General features: G+C 35.2%; 1 protein-coding gene across 1 annotated transcript in view; it reads right to left on the minus strand.

Moving 5' to 3' along the window:
* LAMA2 (laminin subunit alpha 2) overlaps positions 1–15,261 on the minus strand; it is a 520,519-nt gene that overhangs the window by 483,557 nt on the left and 21,701 nt on the right. The gene's annotated exons all lie outside the window — the stretch shown is intronic.

Here is a 15,261-nt window from a genome sequence, read left to right on the forward strand (position 1 = left end):
CATACTCAGGTGAGAATTAAGTTTTAAATCAACCTATAATATTTTATCTGGGAAAAAAAAAAGAAATACTCCTTTCCATCCAGCTTACAAGAGAGAAAGAAGGAACACCAACCAACTAATCAAGAAGTCAACAATTATAATCTATGAGGAATGCTACAAAGGAAAAGCATAGGAAAACAATAGCTCCCCTAATAAGGGAATGTGATCCACTTGAGGGGGTAAGGTATGATCTAAAGAGACTTCTAAGGGAATGATATTTGAACTCAAGTTTGAAAAATGCATTGGATACGTGGGGGTGAGCTTCTAAAGCACTAGGAAGGCTCAGAGATAAGGATTTTTTAAAGCAGTAGAGAGAACAGAACATATTTAAGTAATCAAAAGAGTCCAGTATGAGATAAACAAGTTCATGCTGTACAGTGCAGGGAACTATATTCAATATGTTGTAGTAACTTACAGTGAAAAAGAATATGAAAATGAATACATGTATGTTCATGTATGACTGAAGCATTATGCTGTACACCAGAAATTGACACAATATTGTAAACTAACTATACTTCAATAAATAAATATATATATGAAAAAATAAATTCCGCACGAACAAACATAACTTGAAAAATAATGGCAAAACTCATAAGGGGCAAGAATAGTGGAGCCAAGAATAGTGGCAAGAGTAGTGGTGTTTCTTATAGGAACAATGGTAGATCACTACAACTTTAAAGTTAAGGAATGATAAACATCTCTGGCTGCCAGGAAGAGAACAGACTGAAGTGGGCAAGAATGGGGGAAGTCTTTTTAGAAGGCAATGATGGGGGCTTGCTCAAAGCATTCAGAGAGAACCAGGAAGGCATATCAACATGCATGTGAGAGATACTTGTTTCTCAGAGTTGGTATGCTTGAGTCAACTATCTTATAAAAAGTAGGAGTTGGTCAATGAGATAATAGAGATGCGTATTTTAGTCTCCACTCAACCTGATCATTTCTTTCTTGTTCCTCCCTCCTGTTCCTCTCTGCTTTTGACTATGACTCCACACTTTGGACTCTGCTTACCTACTTGTAACCATGATACTCATCTGCTCTTTCATCTCTGGGTGGACTTCCAGGACATTGAAATCTTCTCTTCTGCCTCTCTCTAAAATAATTATGCTTATAACCTTTGTTTATTCATGTTTACCTTTTGTACTATGTATCAGATACTCTTCTAATTAGATGAATCAGAAGCAGTTGCAACTCATAAAACTCAAAGTCAAGTGAAGAAGAGGATGTTATAAAAGATTCATGCTTTCACCCAATATCTATTTATTGAACAGTTACCATGTATCAAGCAGAAGGATACAGAAGTGAAGTAAGAAAATGCCTGATTTTGTGGCGCTTCTGGTGAGGAAGATAAATTGTAACACTTTATGATAAGGGCTATTATAGAGACAGGAACAAAAAAGAAAATTGCTAATATCAAGAGGATAGAAGAGTACCCATTTTCATGAAAAAGTAACATTTTTCTTGAGTCTTAAAAGATGAAACAGTTTTTCAAACACAATTATGGAGGAAAGCCTTTCTAAACTGGGTGTTGAGCATGTGAAGAATCTGAGTGGAAACTGAGGAGAAATGAAAAGTTTGTAGAACTTTTGGCTTTTTTGGAAACTAACTGTACATAGGTAGGGGGAGGGATTGCTCAAAATAAGAAAAGGCTAGCAGCTCAAAGACAAGTTAAAATTCTGTAGTGAAAGTACAAGGGGAAAATACTGAAGTTAGATTATAATGATGTAACAAGTAGTGCAGATGGAGAGAAAAGAGTGGGGTCCTTCTGAGGTTGCTGAATCAGGCACCAAGAGTCATTAACTGAGACTAAGACCACCCGGCATGGAGCGTGTTTGGGGGTCGAGATGCTAGAAACCTACCCTCTTGGCTGGCTCTTATTCCTTTGCTTACCCTTAGATGTTGAAATTCCCAGGGCCTTCCTTTTTCTTTCCTTGTGGTACATAAGTCACCAACAGATGTTTACAAATAAATAAACAAAGCACAAGCTTTCCCCGAGTGCTCACTTACTGACATCTGGCCTCGACAAAGGATCCCTCTCCCCTACCATTCATGCCCCATATAGATTTCTCCCTTTTCTCAGTTCTTTCTACTTAGAGGCTGTACAGTGCAATTCAGAACTTAATCATTTACTTGTACATTTCTCTGTAATGTATGAGAGTCTTGTCTTTCTGAACATAAGCCCTTGAGGCAGGGATTATATCCCATACTTTGTATTCTCTCTAGCAACAGCTTAAGGCCTGAGTATCAGTAAGCTCTCAGTAAATACTTGTTAAATGATTGATTCTCTGGCTCTAAGGCATCACTCCTGGAAAAAACAACAACTGAACAGATTTGCATAAGGCCTGGTCACCCCTACTAGAGATTTCACATTAGCAAAAGTGCAATCAATGACACAAAACTTCACTGTTGGTAAAAGGCCCACAAAAAAAGAGGCAACATTCTTGTAATTTGTGATGAAGAATAATTTAATCTTGTTCTTTCATCTATTACTTTGAAGATTACTTTTACAGTATAATATAGAGGCATGTTTAAGTATGATTTTGTAGAATAAAAATGTTTAGTTTTTTTTTTTTCCTTTTAATAGGATAATGTAGAAGAATATTCATTGGCTTAGGTCCTTATATTATTCAGAAAAGAATGATTGGTGCATTTAAAGCAGTTTGAGGGGAAAAAAAGTATTGCTTAATTGCTACTTTTCAAAACAATGTAATAGACCTAAAATGAATAAGAACAGATTGTATAGTAACAGTCCAAGTGCACTACTTGGAAAGTAATAGGTTGAAAATAACAGTTCCCTAAAGTAATTGTTATTTGTTTAAACTTTAAAAATCGGAGTCACAAAGAAGGGCTTTAAAGTCAAATAAAATAAGTCAAATAAAAGAGTAAAAGTCAAAGTGGATCTTAAAAAATTAATTTTTAGGAACATCACTTGAAAGAAAATGACCGCCATGGAACTTACATTTTTTTAACTTAAGAGACATCCATTGCAGCACTTGCCTCACTGTTGTTGTCAATACCACACAGTTTTTAAAGAGCAAAGGTGGCAGTTCTAAAATCAAATGCAATCTTAGTTTCATTTATTCATCTGTTCAATTTTAAGATATTTAGTAGGCATCATGCAAGAGACTTTGCAATAATAGGGAAGTGAAAGAAGATGATTTCTTGCCTGAAAAGAATTAGAAATCTATACAGAATGGTAAGTACAAAGTATGATAGCTATAATGGAGATTCAAAGTCCTCCGGGAAATAAGGGAGGTGTCTCTTGTCCCTTTTATTCAAGGGCCCAGAGCTCTCATAGAAATGGTGACATCTTAATTGTTACTTAAAACTAGGTAGCACTTCAACAGCACTAGAAAGGGAAAGCATCCTAGATCACAGAAACAAAAAAGCAGAAGAGGTAGAAAGCATCCAGTGTGTATGTATGCATGTAGAGAAGCAGCAGGGTTGTTTAAAAGGAAGTTGAGATACACACTGTGATGTGAACACTGGATTGAAGACAACAGGAAATACTGAAATATTTTAGTAAGGAATTTATATAATTAGACATTTTAGAAAGATTAACTTGACAATGATAGAGAATACCTGGAGGGGGAAGAGACTTTGACTAGAGAAATCAGTTAAGGGACTGTACCACTCAAGACAGGCTAGGATGTTGTAAAGCTAGACATTCCAAAGTCTAAATGGATTAAACTAACAGAGACTTCTTTCTTTTGGGGGGGGGACGTGGGGGGGCATTAACTTTTTTTATTGAGTTATAGTCATTTTACAATGTTGTGTCAAATTCCAGTGTAGAGCACAATTTTTCAGTTATACATGAACATACACATATTCATTGTCACATTTCTTTTTCGCTGTGAGTTACCACAAGATCTTGTATATATTGCCCTGTGCTGTACAGTATAATCTTGTTTATCTATTCTACATACGCCTGTCAATATCTACAAATTTTGAACTCCCAGTCTATCCCTTCCCATCCCCCTCCCCCTTGGCAACCACAAGTTGGTATTCTATGTCTATGAGTCTGTTTCTGTTTTGTATTTATGTTTTTATGTTCTTTTTTTTTTAGATTCCACATATGGGTGATCTCATATGGTATTTTTCTTTCTCTTTCTGGTTTACTTCACTTAGAATGTCATTCTCCAGGAACATCCATGTTGCTTCAAATGGCATCATGTTGTTGGTTTTTATGGCTGTATAGTATTCCACTGCATAAATATACCACATCTTCTTTATCCAGTCATCTGTTGATGGACATTTAGGCTGTTTCTATGTCTTGGCTATTGTAAATAGTGCTGCTATGAACATTGGGGTGCAGGTGTCTTTTTGAAGTAGGGTCCCTTCTGGATATATGCCCAGAAGCGGGATTCCTGGGTCATATGGTAAGTCTATTCCTAATAGAGACTTATTTCTTGTTCCTGCTCCATGTGATTTGGGGGAACATGGTGGGCATTGATTCATATCTTCTGCACTCAAGCCTCCATCTGTAAGACCACTTGTCTCTATGGCATAGTGAATTGTGCACTGGATTACAAAGGACTCAGTCTAAGAATAACATATGGCACTTTGGTTCACACTTCACTGATTATGGCTACACCTAACTTCAGAGGAAGGGCAAATATAATCCTACTATGAATCCAGAAGAATGGGAAATATCCATGAACAGCGCCAGTGACTATATCAAGAAGTGATTCAAATAATTCAGATAAACAGTAATAAGGATGTATCTTGTAATAACCTTTAAAATCTTGTAATAACCTTTTATGAAAACAAATATATGTATTTATAAGCATAACTGTAACATTATGTTGTACATCAGAAATTGACACATTGTAACTGACTATACTTCAACTTAAAAAAAAGGTAATAACGATAAAAGCAGTGAAAATGGAAAGAAGTAGGAGAGTAAAAGAAATACTCTACAAAGAGAATCAAAGCCTTGTTGGTTGATAAACTATAGGAGGAAAGAAAAGTATCTAGTAGGACTGGAAGACTAATGATGTCCTTAGCAGAAATTAGGAAATAAGAAGAAAAGACTTGATTTTGGGGGAGGGGGTGGTGTAGAGGAATGGGAACTTCAAAGAGAGAATGCTTAGTTGTTAAGTTTAGACTACGTTTAGTTGTAAGTCCTTCCAGAGATATGTAAACAAACATATCCAAAGGATAGTTGAAATTTAGGAGCTGGAGTTCACAGAAGAGTTCAAATGGGGAAATAAGGATTTTAGAGTCATTGACATTGAAGTAATATTCACATTTATGGGCTTAGATGAGACTACAAATTTTGCATCATTAGATTGACCTTACTACAGTCTTGAGACAATAGAGAGAATGTTGATCTTATTTTACTGGTTTCATATTTCTAAAGAAAATAAACTCCCAATTAAAAAAATAATGCAGACAAGAATGTGCAATTGTTGAGGTAGAAGGTACACTACTATTTGAAATTTTAAAATTGTAATAGTAATGAATTTTGAATCCTTCAGGAGTCTTTCGTTAATACAATCCTACAGCTTTTATCTCTCATTCCTAGAAGGTCACCATGTAAATAAAGTGAAGACTGCTAATCCCCCCTGGGATAATTAATAAGCACATATTTAAAGATGATCCTCTGCATGGCATTGTAACAATTTTACAATTTTAAAAAAGAGCTTTCCTTTCCCTCTGCCTTCGCATGTACTGACATAAACTTTTAGTAATAAGGCAAGTAATAAGGCAAATACTTTATAAAGAATTTCAAGCAAAATTCCTGAACAAAACTTCCAGCTCCCAGAAACATTTTACTTGTCTATGCAGGTAAATATGAAGTGATCCATTACTCAGTCAACACACATTTCAATTACTCTCTTTGTGAAGTCAAATATATAAAATGAAACACTCGGGAGGATTTTTAAATTGATTTAACAATCTATGAAAGGATATTTAAATCAATTTAAGAGGTCAAAATTAGTATTAAAAATAAAGAATATAGAGTTAAAATACTGGAGTACACTGAATGTAGTAAGTCTAAATATTGCTTGAAGACATTTGATGACATTTTCATCATGTGTGTGTACGTGCATTTAAGTGTATGTTAAACAGAGAAAATGGGTCACAATTTAAATGTATCTTTTACCAAGAAAGGGCCTAAAGAACACTGCTCTAGAGGTGTGAGGAGAGAGGAAGGAGATTGGTGTATTATCCAGGAAATACTTTAGTCATTTCATTAGTTACAGGCAATTATCAGCTATGGATCCTACTTTAATAGCCACACAATATTGTCAGTCCCTTTAAATACACCAGGTCTTTGTGTTCTGCTGCTTTCAACTTCACGATTTTCTGCTTTGCTGATGATTTACACCCAAAACTATACCTTAGAGAACGAATGTATTCAAACTGGTTGTCAACCTTAATCAGATTCAGCATATACATACTTAATTCTTCATTTCATTTTTGTTAGAAGAGCTTAAGTGTACTGGGATTTGTTTCACAATCTTACCAGCAATACTACAACATTATAGCTGCTGAATACTAAAACATCGTATCAACCCCGAATTTTACTACTATATTAAATATACCTAACTGGCTAAGTGGTCTTTTATCTACTTCAAGAGGAGTGAGGGGCTCAGAACAAAGGTCAAATTTCTCAAATTTATCTCAGAAAAGGATTACCCATTTCTAAAAGAAGCATAAACATTCAAAATATGATCTCTAGTATATTTTACTAATCAATAAACACAATATTAGTATTAAATAAGGTTTAGATGTGGAGTGTCTCACTGTTATTTGGGATTTTCCTATCTTTAAAAACAAAAAAAAGATTTAAGCTGTCTTGGGAACCTACTGAAGCATTTGAGTTTTAAAACTTTTCTTTCCACTTCTTCCTCTTGGGTTCACCCTAAATATTCAGAACAAATAAGACTGATTATTACTGAAGTATAAAATATCTGAGTAACCTCTGAGAATGATAAATTTTGGGTATGCTATGTTCTCATCTTTGAGACTATGAATTGCTCATATATAAAGACTGGAAACCTAAAGAACTAATATTTGCATTCTAACCTCCTACTGCCACCACCACCAAAAAAGTTTTTTTTTTTAAGAAATTCAGAACAGACTCAAAGCTAAGGTAATTTGAAAAAGTGTGATTTCACCTTTGCAGTGCAACACTCCACTCAGACCCCTAGATAGATAGATAGATAGACAGACAGACAGATAGATAGGAAGAAAAACATAATCTTCAGTAGAAAAGAGAATTTTGGAGAAGTAACATGGAAATGGCAGAAGTAGTAGGTAGGAATCCCAGGTCTGGTGGACCATGAAAAAGTCCATCAGAATGCCTCATTATTGAAGGACTGATGATGAATATCAGACTAACAGAATTAAGATCACAAAGAACATGGCAGAGAAGGGAATAAGAGGCCACTTCACTTTGAGTCCAGGAATTTCCTCCCCCATCTCTCATAACAGGACTTAAACACTGTTGGACATGCAGAACAAGATGTGCAATAAGACAGTATTTATCTGAAAAACAAAACTAATCAAAGAAGAACCCATGTATTGCTATATGAGAATTTGTGTATATGTAAAGGCATAAGAAAAACCTCATAACTGAAGAATAAAGACCACTGTTTTCTCTGGGTAGAGCACTGGGAGTAAGGATATTATGTTTGAATTTTTTAAATTGTGGTAGAATACATATAACATAAATTTTTACCATCTTAACCATTTTGAGGTGTACAGTTCAGTAGTATTAAGTACATTCATATTGTCATGCAACCACCACCACAACCATCCATATCCAAAACCCTTTTCATCTTGAAAAACTAAAACTCTGTACACATTAACAATAATTCTTCCCTTCCCCTTGCCTCGGGAAACCACAATTCTATTTTCTATCTCTTTGAATTTGGCTACTTTAGGTACATCATATAAGTACAATCATATACTATGTGTCTTTTATGACTGGCTTATTTCATTTAGCATAATGTCCTCAAGGTTCATCCATATCACAGTATGTGTCATAATGTCCTTTCTTTTCAAGGTTAAATAATATCCCATTGTTTGTATATATCACATTTTGTTTATCCTTTCATCTGTACTTGGACACTTGGGTTGCTTCTACCTTTGACCTATTAAGAACAATGACACTATAAACATAGGTGTACAATTATCTCTTTGAGATCCTTCTTTTAATTCTTTTGGATATACACCCATAAGTGGAATTGTGGGATCATATGATAAATAATTCTATTTTTAATTTTTTGAGAAACTGCCACACTGTTTTCCACAGTGACTGACTACACCATTTTATATTCCCACCAGCAGTGTATAAAAGTCCTAATTTCTCCACATCCTCACCAACACTTATCTTTTATTTTTGTTTTTAAAGTAGCCATCCTAATATGTATGAGGTTACATATGAACTTTTTACAACAAAAAGATATTCCTATATTACTTTTACAAACACGTCTTAATTTTGCTGAGAGACTTAAGCATACATATTCTGCCAAAGGCTTTTTAAGGTTATTTCTCATTGAATGAGTTTCTTCCCTAAAAAAGATGTAATCCTGTAAAAAGAGTAATTGCAACCAGCTTAATGTGAAGGGGTGGTTTGGCTTGTAGTGGACTCAGACAAAGCATCTACATGCTGGGTGATAACCCAGCTGTATAAGCTGCACCTGCAAATCTAGGAGGAAGTCAGATGGTACTCGAGACAGCTGTGCATTGACCTCTTACAAATATATAACAGAGGAGTGTAAATGTTTTATAGGAGTTTAAGAAGAATGTTGGGTAAAGCTTTAGTTTGTTATATAGGGGAAATTTTTTCCTGCAGTATATTCCTGAATTCTGATAACTGATTATTCAATTGATAGACAAAATAATACAAGTGAAATGTCAGGGTATCTCTTTCACTCTAAAGTCTTTAGTGGATATCCCCCCTTCTTTTCTTTTTCTTCTTCATTTTTACTTTTCTTTTTACATCCTCCACTTCTACCTCCTCCTCCATCATAAATGGTTCAAACAAATGTTAGCATTGAACATTAATGTTTAAATAAGGAATTATTTTGGATGGAGAAGGATTTTATTAATGTCAATAGTTCAGGCATGGACAGCTTTTAACACTGTGGAAATGGAAGGATGTGTAATAGCTGTATATATGTGAAAATGAACTTTTAAGACAAACTATTACTAGGATAAAGAGAAATCAAAATTAAGGAGTAGCTGGAATCTTTGAGAAGAGAGTGTGATTTTCATAGATTTTTGAAGATGATTTTCTTTTGCCAATATGATTAAGCAGAGGTAGTAGTTCTTACCAAATATTCCTTGAGATCCCTAAAATATTCCTTTTCAGCCCCTTTGCAGATAGAAAGGGTATTTTTGATAATAAAATGTAGATCAGAGAAAGGTGTATGACTTCCTAGCTGAAGCACTGAATAACTGGAGTGTCAGTTCCAGTCTCCTCTCGTCCTCTGCCATTGCGACCATGGACGTCATTTGCTGAGTTGGAAACATTACAAGAGCAGGAGAATGGGGACCCTGAGTCATCCGATGGATCTGTCCTGGACACTGCATGACTGAGAGCTAAATCTCTGTAATGGTAAGCTATCGAGATTTCAGGAGTGAAAGGAAGCACAGAAATTAGACACAAACCTGGTTAAATGGAAAGAGGATTTGACTGGGGATGCACAGAGCAAACATAAATACACAAAACCAGGAAATTCAAGCTGGTCTAGAGATCAGGAGGTGCTTCTCACAGGAAGTATAAAAATGCAATCATGACAAATTGGCATGAATTAGGCTAACAGAGGGTACTGCAGGCAATGACACTATCATGGGCCCAAGCTCAGAACTGAGAGAAATCCTGACATGTTCTATAAATCCAAAGGAGTTCAGGATGGCTACAGCTCAAATTATAATTTAAAAAGTGGCGAGAGATGAGGCTGGAAAGAAATGCAGAGGCCTGATCATGAGGTACCTTATAAATAAGGTGATCATATAATTCATCATCTAAATAAGGCCACTTGTGAGGATAAAAAGGGGCACCTCAAATAATTAGGCTGGGGCAGCAGGTATAAACCAGAGCTGTCAGAGACAAACTGGGATGTATGGCTACATGACTTATAAGCTACATTAGTGGAACTTGGATTTTATACTGAGGTCAATCGGATGTCATGACAGCACTTAATATAGAGGAGTGGCTCAATACTATTGTATTTTATAAGCCCCACTCTAGCTGAAGCATAACAAACAAATGGAAGAGGGAGAAATGAGAAGCAGAAAGATCCATTAAAAGACCACTGTGATGACTGCTAGTTGTGAGATGATGGTGACCTGAATCATTGTAATGATGTTGAGCCTGTAAGGAAATTGATGAAGTAGTATTAGTTTGAACCATATGAAATTGCTACCACTCACCATTCTTAACCTACAAAAGTGGCAGTTTCATAAGGTTCAACTAATAGATTTGCAGGAAATAGGATCGACTAGACTTCTTTGGTGAGTGTGCCTCAGACAAATTAACAATTTGAAACATTAATGTGTTCTGGCTTTTCTCCCATATGACCAATACTGGCTGAATCTTAGACTATGAGGACATTCTTTTACTGGAAGGAGTCAGAGATTGGAGGCGAGAGAAAGAAAAGAACAACAAACAAAGATCTCAAATCTGTGGTTTCTGAATCTAAAAAGTTAGAATTCAGATGAGAGGCAGTGGAATATTTAAAAGCAAACGAAACTTGCTCTCCACTGAACAAGCTCCTCCACAACCCACCATCCCCTGGCTGAGACCAGCCCCTGGACCACTGAGGACAAGAGATGTGGCAGAGTGAGGAGAAAAGTCAAACACATGGGTGTCCCCCATTGAATTTAGGGATTAGGAGTGCAGACCCAAACATCAGATTACCTGGTTCTGCCACTTAATAAGTGAAACCTTGGGTGAGTTATCTAAACGTATGCCCCAAATTTCTCATCTACAAGATGAGAACAATACTATCTCCCACACAGTATTGTTTTGAGAATTGAGTTAATACATTTCCAGCACTTACAATAGTAAGTGGCAAGTTTTAATCACTATATAATTATTAGTATTAATAGTAGTAGTCTGAGTATTATCAAATTGGACTAACACTAACTGCACATTAATGTTTCAAACATAGAACACTCAAAATTGTTACCTCTAGATACTGGTAAAACAGTTTGCTGTATATGGTTCATGCATAAACAGGCACAACCAATCTGAGCAACAATCCCCATGAGTGCTCCAAGGTTCTCAAAGAGAGAGGCAGAAGACAACCGCCAACACTCTTACGGCCTCATCATTGAGGAAACTGAGCGGAGTCAGTTCACTTACTAGAGATCACCAACGTGCAGTACAGAGGAGGAGAAAACTGTGGGCCAGACAGAATGTAAGGTTGAAGTTAATACTGAGATCATTATGGGAAAACTGAATCTGTATCTGATCTCCACTAGTTGAAACAATCACAATATACTATCTATATCGATACATTTAATCAGGATCCAAATGCACACCCACCTATCCTGACACCATGATAATGCATATGCTCCCCCACACCCCACACCCAGATCTTATATCAGAAGAAAGATCGGGAGGCTGACCCTTGCAATGATTTGAGTTTTAAATTGAAAAATGACCCCAAAAGTACGAGACTGAATTGAAATTACCTGAAAACACCTAGATTAAATTACCCTAAGGAGGTTCACAGTAACAAATCAAACTCTATACTAGAAATATAAAATTTACATTTTTTGCACAACACTGTGAATATTACTCCTGATACAAGGGAATTTTGGATATAATGGAGGCAATTAAGAAAGTAAAGATTAGGAAGACTACAAGGTTTCCAGATGGACAATGGTTTGAGTCACAGTGCTTTTCTAGTGTTTATTGGAGAGTTGGAAGAAGGGTAGAAGATGATAAATGTGCAAATTCTATCTTTCAACATTCTTTTTTTTCTTTTTATTAATTCCAACCTCTCTTTATATAATTCAGCATTATATAGATTTTTTATGATAAAAGTATATTAAATTTTCAAACACAACCATTACTGGAATGCAAATATATGTACAATCATTCTAGCAAGTTTACTTAGATCCTAAAGTGTATGTTTCCAATATTTCTAAAATCAAGTACAGAATTCCTCCTTCACTAAACTGAATTGTAAGTTTAGAAAATTTTCAGTAATGATACCACTTTTTTGGTAAACATCATCAAGTTAGGGGAATTACTTTTGCTTTCAAACCATTCACTTACAAGAAAATAACACTTTTTTGTCACACTAGGTTGATTCATATCACTCTATCAAAATGAGGTTAAAGGAAAGGGGATACAGACAAATGAGGGATACTAAGATAAAAAGAAAGGAAGACAGATAAAAGGATACAGAATAAAATGAAGAGAAAAATAGATGTAAGAAGATAAAATAACATTCTCCACTGTACACATTCAGTAAAGGGCTGTGGTTGAATTAAAACTCCATAGGGAAGAAGTAGTACTGGTGGCAAGCTTTCCTCATTTTCCTCAACTCCAGAATGAAATATGAAAATACATAAATCCTGAAGCAAGCAAGGGAAGCCTCTTTCTCCAATGAAATTAATAGGCCTATATAAGGCAAATAAAATTTAATTTTGCTTTTGTGGCATGGAAAAGGAATAAAGGCAAAAGCAAAATACATGACAAAATGAATTGTTAAATTGAGAACACAGAATAAACTTAAATAGCTAAGAAAAATAAGATAAATTATACTTCTCTATAAATAATTATAATTCTTCAAAACTTTTGATTAATTTCTAGTTTGGAATGATGGAAAATTTTTTTTGCTTATACATATTTTCTAATTGTAATGAGTAAGTGATAAGCTTATATTACTTTAATTATCAGTCTTCTTTTTTTTTAGAGACAGAGCTTCAATTTCATGTTGTATGTGGAAGAGGAAGGGTGAGGAGAAGCACTAAGACACCATGAAACAAAGGAAATGGAAAGAAATCCAACACAAGGACGAAAGAAAGAACAAGAATTAGGTGGGTTGAGTTAGAGAAGAGGAGACAGTAAACACTAACGTAAAGATAATGGGTGTGGAGCCAGTCAACACTCCTCACTTATATTAAACCTAATGCTTAAAAGTTTCTACTTCCCAAATCTCCACCTCTTCAGTTCTACTCTTGCCATCTGCATAGTAACTTACTTACCCAGATCATTCCTATCAGAATAGAGAAAAGATCCAGCTTCAGCAAAAAATTTCCAATTTTACTTGACTGTTCAGATGGAAAAGCAGTTGAGTGGGAAGGCTTGGATCACCTCTAGCCCTAAGTCATGGGCTGACCCTACAGCCCCTGTTGGCAGGACACAACAGCTCCGCAGAGTTGTGTGATGCCTCCTAGACTTCTGAATGTCCACACTATTTGAGAAAACCCACTCTACAAGGAAAGGACCTTGCAGTTGTATGCAACTAGATTTTAACTAAAAAATAATCATTGGATAAAGACAACGAAATCACAAGGGAAGGAAGACTTGAAATGCCAGTTATTTTAGTGAAACATGATCAGAGTGGTGAGATTTTTCAATTTACAGTACTCAATTGCCATGCCCAATTGTAAGAGCAATGCAGACACCATTTCACAAGCAATCACATTACTAGGGAGGTATTTCCATATCAGAAACTCAGTGATTCAAATACTAACTGTTTCAGTTGCTAAAATTGGTATCTATACTTAGTGTTCTCTCTGATCATTGCATTTATCTGGAGTGCTTACAGACCCAATGAATGGAATATGAATTAACAGAATTGAAATCTTTCAAAAATTTCCCAAGGACTTTGAAATTTTTGGCCTCCATTCCCATATGCTCATTGGCCAAACCCAATTTTTGGTTACCTGGTTATTAAGCTGCTCAGCTAGGACCATGAAATCACTACTGAAATTTGACATAAGAAGCAGGCTATCATCACCAAGGGAGATGGATGGTGACAAAACTAGCAGCAAAAAATAGCACAGCAGTTACGTAATAAATAACTGCAGTCAAAAGGTAGATAATCAGGTGTTAGGCACATATGCAATTAAATATTTCAATTTCAAGAAAATTATATTTAGACACTTGAAAACAACAATGATTTATTTATTATACATCTTATTTTAGAAATAAAAAAGAATAAAATTATCTCTCATCACATGTACTTGATGGACTATGGCCAAATCATTGAGTTTATATTATTCTCCCAGAAGGAGCAATTATAGTTTTCACTACAAATACCCAAATAAAGACATGAGTTTTATATTGTGGCCTCAGAGGTCCATTTTTTAAACTACAAATAACTGGCAGACTATCCACTTGCATAAGCATCACTTCAAATTGTGATACACTTCTGGTCCGACAATGTATTTCACACTGTTTAAGTAATACTCCCATCAAGTGGAGTTATATAAGACACCGCCAAGTTTACCTGCAGAGAAACACACTTCAATAGTTCTCACACAGCATGAAGGCATTTATCATTATTTAAATATAGAAAAAAAGAAAAGGTTCCAATGTTTCTGACATTATAACTGGCTTGTGGTAAACTGCTGTTAAACAGTGTTCAGTGGGCTGTACTTATCCTACACAACTGGAAGAGATCTCTCATGCTGTTCCACAAAATACTAAAAGAATCAGAAATGCTCTGGGTAAAATTCTTTCCTTAGCTCTTACCCTGTGCTCCCATAACTCTTCAAAGTTAACCACAGACTAATCAAAAACAGATTAGCAATTAAAAGGGGGAAATATTTACGTGAGTATGTATGTATATATGTGTGGGGTTTTTTTTAAATAAAATCAGTATATTTTTTCCATTATCCTCTCTGTCTTATTCATGTGAGTATCTAAGTAGAATATTTATAAAATGTTTTGATAGAGCCAAATACATGTTGATTTTCAGCCCTTGGCCAAATATTGAATACACAGCAATGGCACTCAGGCAAAGTTCCATGGGAAGCAAAATATTTCAATGGATAGATTAATTATTTCCCATCTTAACCTTAATAAGGTCTAGCAACAAACTGCTCCAAGTAGAGCTATTCACAAATGGATCTAGCCACTTGTTTTAAATGATCCCATTATTACTCAAAATCAGTAATGTACATTAAGTATAGAAACATTTAGGGGGATGTTTTTATTGTTTTTAGTAAAATAAAAAAGTTCAAAAGTACCATACATTATGACTATCCTATTGAATTTAGAAATTTGTGAAATACTAAACA

The sequence above is a fragment of the Camelus dromedarius genome, chromosome 6 (assembly GCF_036321535.1).
Source record: "Camelus dromedarius isolate mCamDro1 chromosome 6, mCamDro1.pat, whole genome shotgun sequence".
NCBI classification, from domain to species: Eukaryota; Metazoa; Chordata; class Mammalia; order Artiodactyla; family Camelidae; genus Camelus; species Camelus dromedarius.